At 36.9% G+C, this 9,386-nt stretch overlaps 26 non-coding genes across 26 annotated transcripts; all 26 read left to right on the top strand.

Annotated features, from left to right (window-relative positions):
- The first annotated feature begins 46 nt into the window (after positions 1 to 46).
- On the top strand, positions 47 to 119 carry TRNAT-UGU (transfer RNA threonine (anticodon UGU)). The gene has a single exon. It is a non-coding gene; the product is annotated as a tRNA-Thr (tRNA).
- Positions 120 to 732: 613 nt separating this feature from the next.
- TRNAT-UGU (transfer RNA threonine (anticodon UGU)) lies at positions 733 to 805 on the top strand. Its single transcript has one exon. It is a non-coding gene; the product is annotated as a tRNA-Thr (tRNA).
- A 157-nt stretch (positions 806 to 962) lies between these two features.
- On the top strand, positions 963 to 1,035 carry TRNAI-AAU (transfer RNA isoleucine (anticodon AAU)). Its single transcript has one exon. It is a non-coding gene; the product is annotated as a tRNA-Ile (tRNA).
- A 615-nt stretch (positions 1,036 to 1,650) lies between these two features.
- Positions 1,651 to 1,723, top strand: TRNAT-UGU (transfer RNA threonine (anticodon UGU)). The gene has a single exon. It is a non-coding gene; the product is annotated as a tRNA-Thr (tRNA).
- A 155-nt stretch (positions 1,724 to 1,878) lies between these two features.
- Positions 1,879 to 1,951, top strand: TRNAT-UGU (transfer RNA threonine (anticodon UGU)). Its single transcript has one exon. It is a non-coding gene; the product is annotated as a tRNA-Thr (tRNA).
- A 155-nt stretch (positions 1,952 to 2,106) lies between these two features.
- TRNAT-UGU (transfer RNA threonine (anticodon UGU)) lies at positions 2,107 to 2,179 on the top strand. The gene has a single exon. It is a non-coding gene; the product is annotated as a tRNA-Thr (tRNA).
- Positions 2,180 to 2,336: 157 nt separating this feature from the next.
- Positions 2,337 to 2,409, top strand: TRNAT-UGU (transfer RNA threonine (anticodon UGU)). The gene has a single exon. It is a non-coding gene; the product is annotated as a tRNA-Thr (tRNA).
- A 385-nt stretch (positions 2,410 to 2,794) lies between these two features.
- TRNAT-UGU (transfer RNA threonine (anticodon UGU)) lies at positions 2,795 to 2,867 on the top strand. The gene has a single exon. It is a non-coding gene; the product is annotated as a tRNA-Thr (tRNA).
- Positions 2,868 to 3,022: 155 nt separating this feature from the next.
- TRNAT-UGU (transfer RNA threonine (anticodon UGU)) lies at positions 3,023 to 3,095 on the top strand. Its single transcript has one exon. It is a non-coding gene; the product is annotated as a tRNA-Thr (tRNA).
- A 155-nt stretch (positions 3,096 to 3,250) lies between these two features.
- On the top strand, positions 3,251 to 3,323 carry TRNAT-UGU (transfer RNA threonine (anticodon UGU)). Its single transcript has one exon. It is a non-coding gene; the product is annotated as a tRNA-Thr (tRNA).
- Positions 3,324 to 3,479: 156 nt separating this feature from the next.
- On the top strand, positions 3,480 to 3,552 carry TRNAT-AGU (transfer RNA threonine (anticodon AGU)). The gene has a single exon. It is a non-coding gene; the product is annotated as a tRNA-Thr (tRNA).
- A 157-nt stretch (positions 3,553 to 3,709) lies between these two features.
- On the top strand, positions 3,710 to 3,782 carry TRNAT-UGU (transfer RNA threonine (anticodon UGU)). The gene has a single exon. It is a non-coding gene; the product is annotated as a tRNA-Thr (tRNA).
- A 385-nt stretch (positions 3,783 to 4,167) lies between these two features.
- Positions 4,168 to 4,240, top strand: TRNAT-UGU (transfer RNA threonine (anticodon UGU)). Its single transcript has one exon. It is a non-coding gene; the product is annotated as a tRNA-Thr (tRNA).
- A 155-nt stretch (positions 4,241 to 4,395) lies between these two features.
- On the top strand, positions 4,396 to 4,468 carry TRNAT-UGU (transfer RNA threonine (anticodon UGU)). Its single transcript has one exon. It is a non-coding gene; the product is annotated as a tRNA-Thr (tRNA).
- A 155-nt stretch (positions 4,469 to 4,623) lies between these two features.
- TRNAT-AGU (transfer RNA threonine (anticodon AGU)) lies at positions 4,624 to 4,696 on the top strand. The gene has a single exon. It is a non-coding gene; the product is annotated as a tRNA-Thr (tRNA).
- Positions 4,697 to 4,851: 155 nt separating this feature from the next.
- On the top strand, positions 4,852 to 4,924 carry TRNAT-UGU (transfer RNA threonine (anticodon UGU)). The gene has a single exon. It is a non-coding gene; the product is annotated as a tRNA-Thr (tRNA).
- Positions 4,925 to 5,309: 385 nt separating this feature from the next.
- Positions 5,310 to 5,382, top strand: TRNAT-UGU (transfer RNA threonine (anticodon UGU)). The gene has a single exon. It is a non-coding gene; the product is annotated as a tRNA-Thr (tRNA).
- Positions 5,383 to 5,538: 156 nt separating this feature from the next.
- Positions 5,539 to 5,611, top strand: TRNAT-AGU (transfer RNA threonine (anticodon AGU)). Its single transcript has one exon. It is a non-coding gene; the product is annotated as a tRNA-Thr (tRNA).
- A 385-nt stretch (positions 5,612 to 5,996) lies between these two features.
- TRNAT-UGU (transfer RNA threonine (anticodon UGU)) lies at positions 5,997 to 6,069 on the top strand. Its single transcript has one exon. It is a non-coding gene; the product is annotated as a tRNA-Thr (tRNA).
- Positions 6,070 to 6,224: 155 nt separating this feature from the next.
- On the top strand, positions 6,225 to 6,297 carry TRNAT-UGU (transfer RNA threonine (anticodon UGU)). The gene has a single exon. It is a non-coding gene; the product is annotated as a tRNA-Thr (tRNA).
- Positions 6,298 to 6,910: 613 nt separating this feature from the next.
- Positions 6,911 to 6,983, top strand: TRNAT-UGU (transfer RNA threonine (anticodon UGU)). The gene has a single exon. It is a non-coding gene; the product is annotated as a tRNA-Thr (tRNA).
- Positions 6,984 to 7,369: 386 nt separating this feature from the next.
- TRNAT-UGU (transfer RNA threonine (anticodon UGU)) lies at positions 7,370 to 7,442 on the top strand. Its single transcript has one exon. It is a non-coding gene; the product is annotated as a tRNA-Thr (tRNA).
- A 613-nt stretch (positions 7,443 to 8,055) lies between these two features.
- On the top strand, positions 8,056 to 8,128 carry TRNAT-UGU (transfer RNA threonine (anticodon UGU)). The gene has a single exon. It is a non-coding gene; the product is annotated as a tRNA-Thr (tRNA).
- Positions 8,129 to 8,284: 156 nt separating this feature from the next.
- Positions 8,285 to 8,357, top strand: TRNAT-UGU (transfer RNA threonine (anticodon UGU)). Its single transcript has one exon. It is a non-coding gene; the product is annotated as a tRNA-Thr (tRNA).
- Positions 8,358 to 8,512: 155 nt separating this feature from the next.
- On the top strand, positions 8,513 to 8,585 carry TRNAT-UGU (transfer RNA threonine (anticodon UGU)). The gene has a single exon. It is a non-coding gene; the product is annotated as a tRNA-Thr (tRNA).
- A 615-nt stretch (positions 8,586 to 9,200) lies between these two features.
- On the top strand, positions 9,201 to 9,273 carry TRNAT-UGU (transfer RNA threonine (anticodon UGU)). Its single transcript has one exon. It is a non-coding gene; the product is annotated as a tRNA-Thr (tRNA).
- The last annotated feature ends 113 nt before the right edge of the window (positions 9,274 to 9,386 follow it).

The raw sequence follows: 9,386 nt of genomic DNA, 5'->3' as shown, positions 1-9,386 counted from the left end.
AGTTAAATTACTGATATATTCAGCATTAATCTCGCTTCACAACAAGGGCTCCGTGGCTTAGTGGTTAAAGCGCCTGTCTTGTAAACAGGAGGTCATGAGTTCGATTCTCGTCGGAGCCTCGTTGTTATGATACTTGAACTAGCTTTCTTAGCTATTAAATTTTCAAAAACTTGAAATAATGGTTGCTTGAGATATGCATATAAGAAAACAATAGGGTAAAACTGCAAATGAGTTAAATTGCTGAAATATTCAGCATTAATCTCGCTTTACAACAAGGGCTCCGTGGCGTAGTGGTTAAAGCGCCTGTCTAGTAAACAGGAGATCATGAGTTCGATTCTCGTCGGGGCCTCTTTGTTATGATACTTGAACTAGTTTTCGTAGCTTTTAAATTTTGAAAAACTTGAAATAATGGTTGCTTGAGATATGCATATATGCAAACAATAGGGTAAACTCAAATGAGTTTAATTACTGAAATATTCAGCATTAATCTCGCTTCACAACATGGGCTCCGTGGCTTAGTGGTTAAAGCGCGTGTCTAGTAAACAGGAGATCATGAGTACGATTCTCGTCGGAGCCTCTTTGTTATGAAACTTGAACTAGTTTTCGTAGCTATTAAATTTAGAAAAACTTGAAATAATGGTTGCTTGAGATATGCATATATGCAATCAATAGGGTAAACTCAAATGAGTTAAATTACTGAAATATTCAGCATTAATCTCGCTTCACAACATGGGCTCCGAGGCTTAGTGGTTAAAGCGCCTGTCTTGTAAACAGGAGATCATGAGTTCGATTCTCGTCGGAGCCTCGTTGTTATGATACTTGAACTAGCTTTCTTAGCTATTAAATTTTCAAAAACTTGAAATAATGGTTGCTTGAGATTTGCATATAAGAAAACAATAGGGTAAAACTGCAAATGAGTTAAATTGCTGAAATAATCAGCATTAATCTCGCTTCACAACAAGGGCTCCGTGGCGTAGTGGTTAAAGCGCCTGTCTAATAAACAGGAGATCATGAGTTCGATTCTCGTAGGAGCCTCGTTGTTATGATACTTCGACTAGCTTTCGTAGCTATTAAATTTTCAAAAACTTGAAATAATAGTTGCTTGAGATATGCATATAAGAAAACAATAGGGTAAAACTGCAAATGAGTTAAATTGCTGAAATATTCAGCATTAATCTCGCTTCACAACAAGGGCTTCGTGGCTTAGTGGTTAAAACGCGTGTCTAGTAAACAGGAGATCATGAGTTCGATTCTCGTCGGAGCCTCTTTGTTATGAAACTTGAACTAGTTTTCGTAGCTATTAAATTTGGAAAAACTTGAAATAATGGTTGCTTCAGATATGCATATATGCAATCAATAGGGTAAACTCAAATGAGTTAAATTACTGCAATATTCAGCATTAATCTCGCTTCACAACATGGGCTCCGAGGCTTAGTGGTTAAAGCGCCTGTCTTGTAAACAGGAGATCATGAGTTCGATTCTCGTCGCAGCCTCGTTGATATGATACTGGAACTAGTTTTCGTAGCTATTAAATTTTGAAAAACTTGAAATAATGGTTGCTTGAGATATGCATATAAGAAAACAATAGAGTAAAACTGCAAGTGAGTTAAATTACTGAAATATTCAGCATTAATCTCGCTTCACAACAAGGGCTCCGTGGCTTAGTGGTTAAAGCGCCTGTCTTGTAAACAGGAGATCATGAGTTCGATTCTCGTCGGAGCCTCGTTGTTATGATACTTGAACTAGTTTTCGTAGCTATTAAATTTAGAAAAACTTGAAATAATGGTTGCTTGAGATATGCATATATGCAATCAATAGGGTAAACTCAAATGAGTTAAATTACTGAAATACTCAGCATTAATCTCGCTTCACAACATGGGCTCCGAGGCTTAGTGGTTAAAGCGCCTGTCTTGTAAACAGGAGATCATGAGTTCGATTCTCGTCGGAGCCTCGTTGTTATGAAACTTGAACTAGTTTTCGTTGCTATTAAATTTTGGAAAACTAGAAATAATGGTTGCTTGAGATATGCATATATGCAAACAATAGGGTAAACTCAAATAAGTTAAATTACTGATATATTCAGCATTAATCTCGCTTCACAACAAGGGCTGCGTGGCTTAGTGGTTAAAGCGCCTGTCTTGTAAACAGGAGATCATGAGTTCGATTCTCGTCGGAGCCTCGTTGTTATGATACTTGAACTAGTTTTCGTTGCTATTAAATTTTGGAAAACTAGAAATAATGGTTGCTTGAGATATGCATATAAGAAAACAATAGAGTAAAACTGCAAATGAGTTAAATTACTGAAATATTCAGCATTAATCTCGCTTCACAACAAGGGCTCCGTGGCTTAGTGGTTAAAGCGCCTGTCTTGTAAACAGGAGATCATGAGTTCGATTCTCGTCGGAGCCTCGTTGTTATGATACTTGAACTAGTTTTCGTAGCTATTAAATTTAGAAAAACTTGAAATAATGGTTGCTTGAGATATGCATATATGCAATCAATAGGGTAAACTCAAATGAGTTAAATTACTGAAATACTCAGCATTAATCTCGCTTCACAACATGGGCTCCGAGGCTTAGTGGTTAAAGCGCCTGTCTTGTAAACAGGAGATCATGAGTTCGATTCTCGTCGCAGCCTCGTTGATATGATACTGGAACTAGTTTTCGTAGCTATTAAATTTTGAAAAACTTGAAATAATGGTTGCTTGAGATATGCATATAAGAAAACAATAGAGTAAAACTGCAAATGAGTTAAATTACTGAAATATTCAGCATTAATCTCGCTTCACAACAAGGGCTCCGTGGCTTAGTGGTTAAAGCGCCTGTCTTGTAAACAGGAGATCATGAGTTCGATTCTCGTCGGAGCCTCGTTGTTATGATACTTGAACTAGTTTTCGTAGCTATTAAATTTAGAAAAACTTGAAATAATGGTTGCTTGAGATATGCATATATGCAATCAATAGGGTAAACTCAAATGAGTTAAATTACTGAAATACTCAGCATTAATCTCGCTTCACAACATGGGCTCCGAGGCTTAGTGGTTAAAGCGCCTGTCTTGTAAACAGGAGATCATGAGTTCGATTCTCGTCGGAGCCTCGTTGTTATGAAACTTGAACTAGTTTTCGTTGCTATTAAATTTTGGAAAACTAGAAATAATGGTTGCTTGAGATATGCATATATGCAAACAATAGGGTAAACTCAAATGAGTTAAATTACTGATATATTCAGCATTAATCTCGCTTCACAACAAGGGCTGCGTGGCTTAGTGGTTAAAGCGCCTGTCTTGTAAACAGGAGATCATGAGTTCGATTCTCGTCGGAGCCTCGTTGTTATGATACTTGAACTAGTTTTCGTTGCTATTAAATTTTGGAAAACTAGAAATAATAGTTCCTTGAGATATGCATATATGCAAACAATAGGGTAAAACTCAAATGAGTTAAATTACTGAAATATTCAGCATTAATCTCGCTTCACAACAAGGGCTCCGTGGCTTAGCGGTTAAAGCGCCTGTCTAGTAAACAGGAGATCATGAGTTCGATTCTCGTCGGAGCCTCGTTGTTATGATACTTGAACTAGTTTTCGTTGCTATTAAATTTTGGAAAACTAGAAATAATGGTTGCTTGAGATATGCATATAAGAAAACAATAGAGTAAAACTGCAAATGAGTTAAATTACTGAAATATTCAGCATTAATCTCGCTTCACAACAAGGGCTCCGTGGCTTAGTGGTTAAAGCGCCTGTCTTGTAAACAGGAGATCATGAGTTCGATTCTCGTCGGAGCCTCGTTGTTATGATACTTGAACTAGTTTTCGTAGCTATTAAATTTAGAAAAACTTGAAATAATGGTTGCTTGAGATATGCATATATGCAATCAATAGGGTAAACTCAAATGAGTTAAATTACTGAAATACTCAGCATTAATCTCGCTTCACAACATGGGCTCCGAGGCTTAGTGGTTAAAGCGCCTGTCTTGTAAACAGGAGATCATGAGTTCGATTCTCGTCGCAGCCTCGTTGATATGATACTGGAACTAGTTTTCGTAGCTATTAAATTTTGAAAAACTTGAAATAATGGTTGCTTGAGATATGCTTATAAGAAAACAATAGAGTAAAACTGCAAATGAGTTAAATTACTGAAATATTCAGCATTAATCTCGCTTCACAACAAGGGCTCCGTGGCTTAGTGGTTAAAGCGCCTGTCTTGTAAACAGGAGATCATGAGTTCGATTCTCGTCGGAGCCTCGTTGTTATGATACTTGAACTAGTTTTCGTAGCTATTAAATTTAGAAAAACTTGAAATAATGGTTGCTTGAGATATGCATATATGCAATCAATAGGGTAAACTCAAATGAGTTAAATTACTGAAATACTCAGCATTAATCTCGCTTCACAACATGGGCTCCGAGGCTTAGTGGTTAAAGCGCCTGTCTTGTAAACAGGAGATCATGAGTTCGATTCTCGTCGGAGCCTCGTTGTTATGAAACTTGAACTAGTTTTCGTTGCTATTAAATTTTGGAAAACTAGAAATAATGGTTGCTTGAGATATGCATATATGCAAACAATAGGGTAAACTCAAATGAGTTAAATTACTGATATATTCAGCATTAATCTCGCTTCACAACAAGGGCTGCGTGGCTTAGTGGTTAAAGCGCCTGTCTAGTAAACAGGAGATCATGAGTTCGATTCTCGTCGGAGCCTCTTTGTTATGGTACTTGATCTAGTTTTCGTAGCAATTAAATTTTGAAAAACTTGAAATAATGGTTGCTTGAGATATGCATATATGCAAACAATAGGATAAACTCAAATGAGTTAAATTACTGATATATTCAGCATTAATCTAGCTTCACAACAAGGGCTCCGTGGCTTAGTAGTTAAAGCGCCTGTCTTGTAAACAGGAGGTCATGAGTTCGATTCTCGTCGGAGCCTCGTTGTTATGATACTTGAACTAGTTTTCGTAGCAATTAAATTTTGAAAAACTTGAAATAATGGTTGCTTGAGATATGCATATATGCAAACAATAGGGTAAAACTCAAATGAGTTAAATTGCTGAAATATTCAGCATTAATCTCGCTTTACAACAAGGGCTCCGTGGCGTAGTGGTTAAAGCGCCTGTCTAGTAAACAGGAGATCATGAGTTCGATTCTCGTCGCAGCCTCGTTGATATGATACTTGAACTAGTTTTCGTTGCTATTAAATTTTGGAAAACCAGAAATAATAGTTGCTTGAGATATGCATATATGCAAACAATAGGGTAAAACTCAAATGAGTTAAATTACTGAAATATTCAGCATTAATCTCGGTTCACAACAAGGGCTCCGTGGCTTAGTGGTTAAAGCGCCTGTCTTGTAAACAGGAGATCATGAGTTCGATTCTCGTCGGAGCCTCGTTGTTATGATACTTGAACTAGTTTTCGTTGCTATTAAATTTTGGAAAACCAGAAATAATAGTTGCTTGAGATATGCATATATGCAAACAATAGAGTAAAACTCAAATGAGTTAAATTACTGAAATATTCAGCATTAATCTCGCTTCACAACAAGGGCTCCGTGGCTTAGCGGTTAAAGCGCCTGTCTAGTAAACAGGAGATCATGAGTTCGATTCTCGTCGGAGCCTCGTTGTTATGATACTTGAACTAGTTTTCGTTGCTATTAAATTTTGGAAAACTAGAAATAATGGTTGCTTGAGATATGCATATATGCAAACAATAGGGTAAAACTCAAATGAGTTAAATTACTGAAATATTCAGCATTAATCTCGCTTTACAACAAGGGCTCCGTGGCGTAGTGGTTAAAGCGCCTGTCTAGTAAACAGGAGATCATGAGTTCGATTCTCGTCGGAGCCTCGTTGTTATGATACTTGAACTAGTTTTCGTTGCTATTAAATTTTGGAAAACTAGAAATAATAGTTCCTTGAGATATGCATATATGCAAACAATAGGGTAAAACTCAAATGAGTTAAATTACTGAAATATTCAGCATTAATCTCGCTTCACAACAAGGGCTCCGTGGCTTAGTGGTTAAAGCGCCTGTCTTGTAAACAGGAGATCATGAGTTCGATTCTCGTCGGAGCCTCGTTGTTATGATACTTGAACTAGTTTTCGTTGCTATTAAATTTTGGAAAACTAGAAATAATGGTTGCTTGAGATATGCATATATGCAAACAATAGGGTAAACTCAAATGAGTTAAATTACTGAAATATTCAGCATTAATCTCGCTTCACAACAAGGGCTCCGTGGCTTAGTGGTTAAAGCGCCTGTCTTGTAAACAGGAGATCATGAGTTCGATTTTCGTCGGAGCCTCGTTGATATGATACTTGAACTAGTTTTCGTAGCTTTTAAATTTTGAAAAACTTGAAATAATGGTTGCTTGAGATATGCATATAAGAAAACAATAGGGTAAACTCAAATGAGTTAAATTAATGATATATTCAGCATTAATCTCGCTTCACAACAAGGGCTCCGTGGCTTCGTGGTTAAAGCGCCTGTCTAGTAAACAGGAGATCATGAGTTCGATTCTCGTCGGAGCCTCGATGTTATGATACTTGAACTAGTTTTCGTAGCAATTAAATTTTGAAAAACTTGAAATAATGGTTGCTTGAGATATGCATATATGCAAACAATAAGGTAAAACTGCAAATGAGTTAAATTGCTGAAATATTCAGCATTAATCTCGCTTTACAACAAGGGCTCCGTGGCGTAGTGGTTAAAGCGCCTGTCTAGTAAACAGGAGATCATGAGTTCGATTCTCGTCGGAGCCTCTTTGTTATGGTACTTGAACTAGTTTTCGTAGCTTTTAAATTTTGAAAAAATTGAAATAATGGTTGCTTGAGATATGCATATATGCAAACAATAGGGTAAACTCAAATGAGTTAAATTACTGAAATATTCAGCATTAATCTCCCTTCACAACAAGGGCTCCGTGGCTTAGTGGTTAAAGCGCCTGTCTTGTAAACAGGAGATCATGAGTTCGATTCTCGTCGCAGCCTCGTTGATATGATACTTGAACTAGTTTTCGTAGCTATTAAATTTTGAAAAACTTGAAATAATGGTTGCTTGAGATATGCATATATGCAAACAATAGGGTAAAACTGCAAATGAGTTAAATTGCTGAAATATTCAGCATTAATCTCGCTTTACAACAAGGGCTCCGTGGCGTAGTGGTTAAAGCGCCTGTCTAGTAAACAGGAGATCATGAGTTCGATTCTCGTCGGAGCCTCGTTGTTATGATACTTGAACTAGTTTTCGTAGCTATTAAATTTTGAAAAACTTGAAATAATGGTTGCTTGAGATATGCATATATGCAAACAATAGGGTAAAACTCAAATGAGTTAAATTACTGAAATATTCAGCATTAATCTCGCTTCACAACAAGGGCTCCGTGGCTTAGTGGTTAAAGCGCCTGTCTTGTAAACAGGAGATCATGAGTTCGATACTCGTCGGAGCCTCGTTGATATGATAGTAAGTAGTTTTCGTAGCTATCAAATTTTGAAAAACTTGAAATAATGGTTGCTTGAGATATGCATATATGCAAACAATAGGGTAAACTCAAATGAGTTAAATTACTGAAATATTCAGCATTAATCTCGCTTCAGAACGTGGTCTCCGAGGCTTAGTGGGTAAAGCGCCTGTCTTGTAAACAGGAGATCATGAGTTCGATTCTCGTCGCAGCCTCGTTGATATGATTCTTGAACTAGTTTTCGTAGCTATTAAATTTTGAAAAACTTGAAATAATGGTTGCTTGAGATATGCATATATGCAAACAATAGGGTAAAACTGCAAATGAGTTAAATTGCTGAAATATTCAGAATTAATCTCGCTCTACAACAAGGGCTCCGTGGCGTAGTGGTTTAAGCGCCTGTCTAGTAAACAGGAGATCATGAGTTCGATTCTCGTCGGAGCCTCGATGTTATGATACTTGAACTAGTTTTCGTAGCTATTAAATTTTGAAAAACTTGAAATAATGGTTGCTTGAGATATGCATATAAGAAAACAATAGGGTAAAACTGCAAATGAGTTAAATTACTGAAATGTTCAGCATTAATCTCGCTTCACAACAAGGGCTCCGTGGCTTAGTGGTTAAAGCGCCTGTCTTGTAAACAGGAGATCATGAGTTCGATTCTCGTCGGAGCCTCGTTGTTATGATACTTGAACTAGTTTTCGTTGCTATTAAATTTTGGAAAACCAGAAATAATAGTTGCTTGAGATATGCATATATGCAAACAATAGGGTAAAACTCAAATGAGTTAAATTACTGAAATATTCAGCATTTATCTCGCTTCACAACAAGGGCTCCGTGGCTTAGTGGTTAAAGCGCCTGTCTTGTAAACAGGAGATCATGAGTTCGATTCTCGTCGCAGCCTCGTTGATATGATACTTGAACTAGTTTTCGTAGCTATTAAATTTTGAAAAACTTGAAATAATGGTTGCTTGAGATATGCATATATGCAAACAATAGGGTAAACTCAAATGAGTTTAATTACTGAAATATTCAGCATTAATCTCGCTTCACAACATGGGCTCCGTGGCTTAGTGGTTAAAGCGCCTGTCTTGTAAACAGGAGATCATGAGTTCGATTCTCGTCGGAGCCTCGTTGTTATGATACTTGAACTAGTTTTCGTAGCTATTAAATTTTGAAAAACTTGAAATAATGGTTGCTTGAGATATGCATATATGCAAACAATAGGGTAAAACTGCAAATGAGTTAAATTGCTGAAATATTCAGCATTAATCTCGCTTTACAACAAGGGCTCCGTGGCGTAGTGGTTAAAGCGCCTGTCTAGTAAACAGGAGATCATGAGTTCGATTCTCGTCGCAGCCTCGTTGATATGATACTTGAACTAGTTTTCGTTGCTATTAAATTTTGGAAAACCAGAAATAATAGTTGCTTGAGATATGCATATATGCAAACAATAGGGTAAAACTCAAATGAGTTAAATTGCTGAAATATTCAGCATTAATCTCGCTTTACAACAAGGGCTCCGTGGCGTAGTGGTTAAAGCGCCTGTCTAGTAAACAGGAGATCATGAGTTCGATTCTCGTCGGAGCCTCTTTGTTATGATACTTGAACTAGTTTTCGTAGCTATTAAATTATGAAAAACTTGAAATAATGGTTGCTTGAGATATGCATATATGCAAACAATAGGGTAAAACTCAAATGAGTTAAATTACTGAAATATTCAGCATTAATCTCGCTTCACAACAAGGGCTCCGTGGCTTAGTGGTTAAAGCGCCTGTCTTGTAAACAGGAGATCATGAGTTCGATTCTCGTCGGAGCCTCGTTGTTATGATACTTGAACTAGTTTTCGTTGCTATTAAATTTTGGAAAACCAGAAATAATAGTTGCTTGAGATATGCATATATGCAAACAATAGGGTAAACTCAAATGAGTT

This window comes from Phalangium opilio, unplaced genomic scaffold, assembly GCF_054372755.1.
Source record: "Phalangium opilio isolate 3A_F unplaced genomic scaffold, DU_Popi_V2 ptg000046l_1, whole genome shotgun sequence".
Taxonomy (NCBI): domain Eukaryota; kingdom Metazoa; phylum Arthropoda; class Arachnida; order Opiliones; family Phalangiidae; genus Phalangium; species Phalangium opilio.
This window is presented reverse-complemented; position numbering and strand designations above follow the sequence as displayed.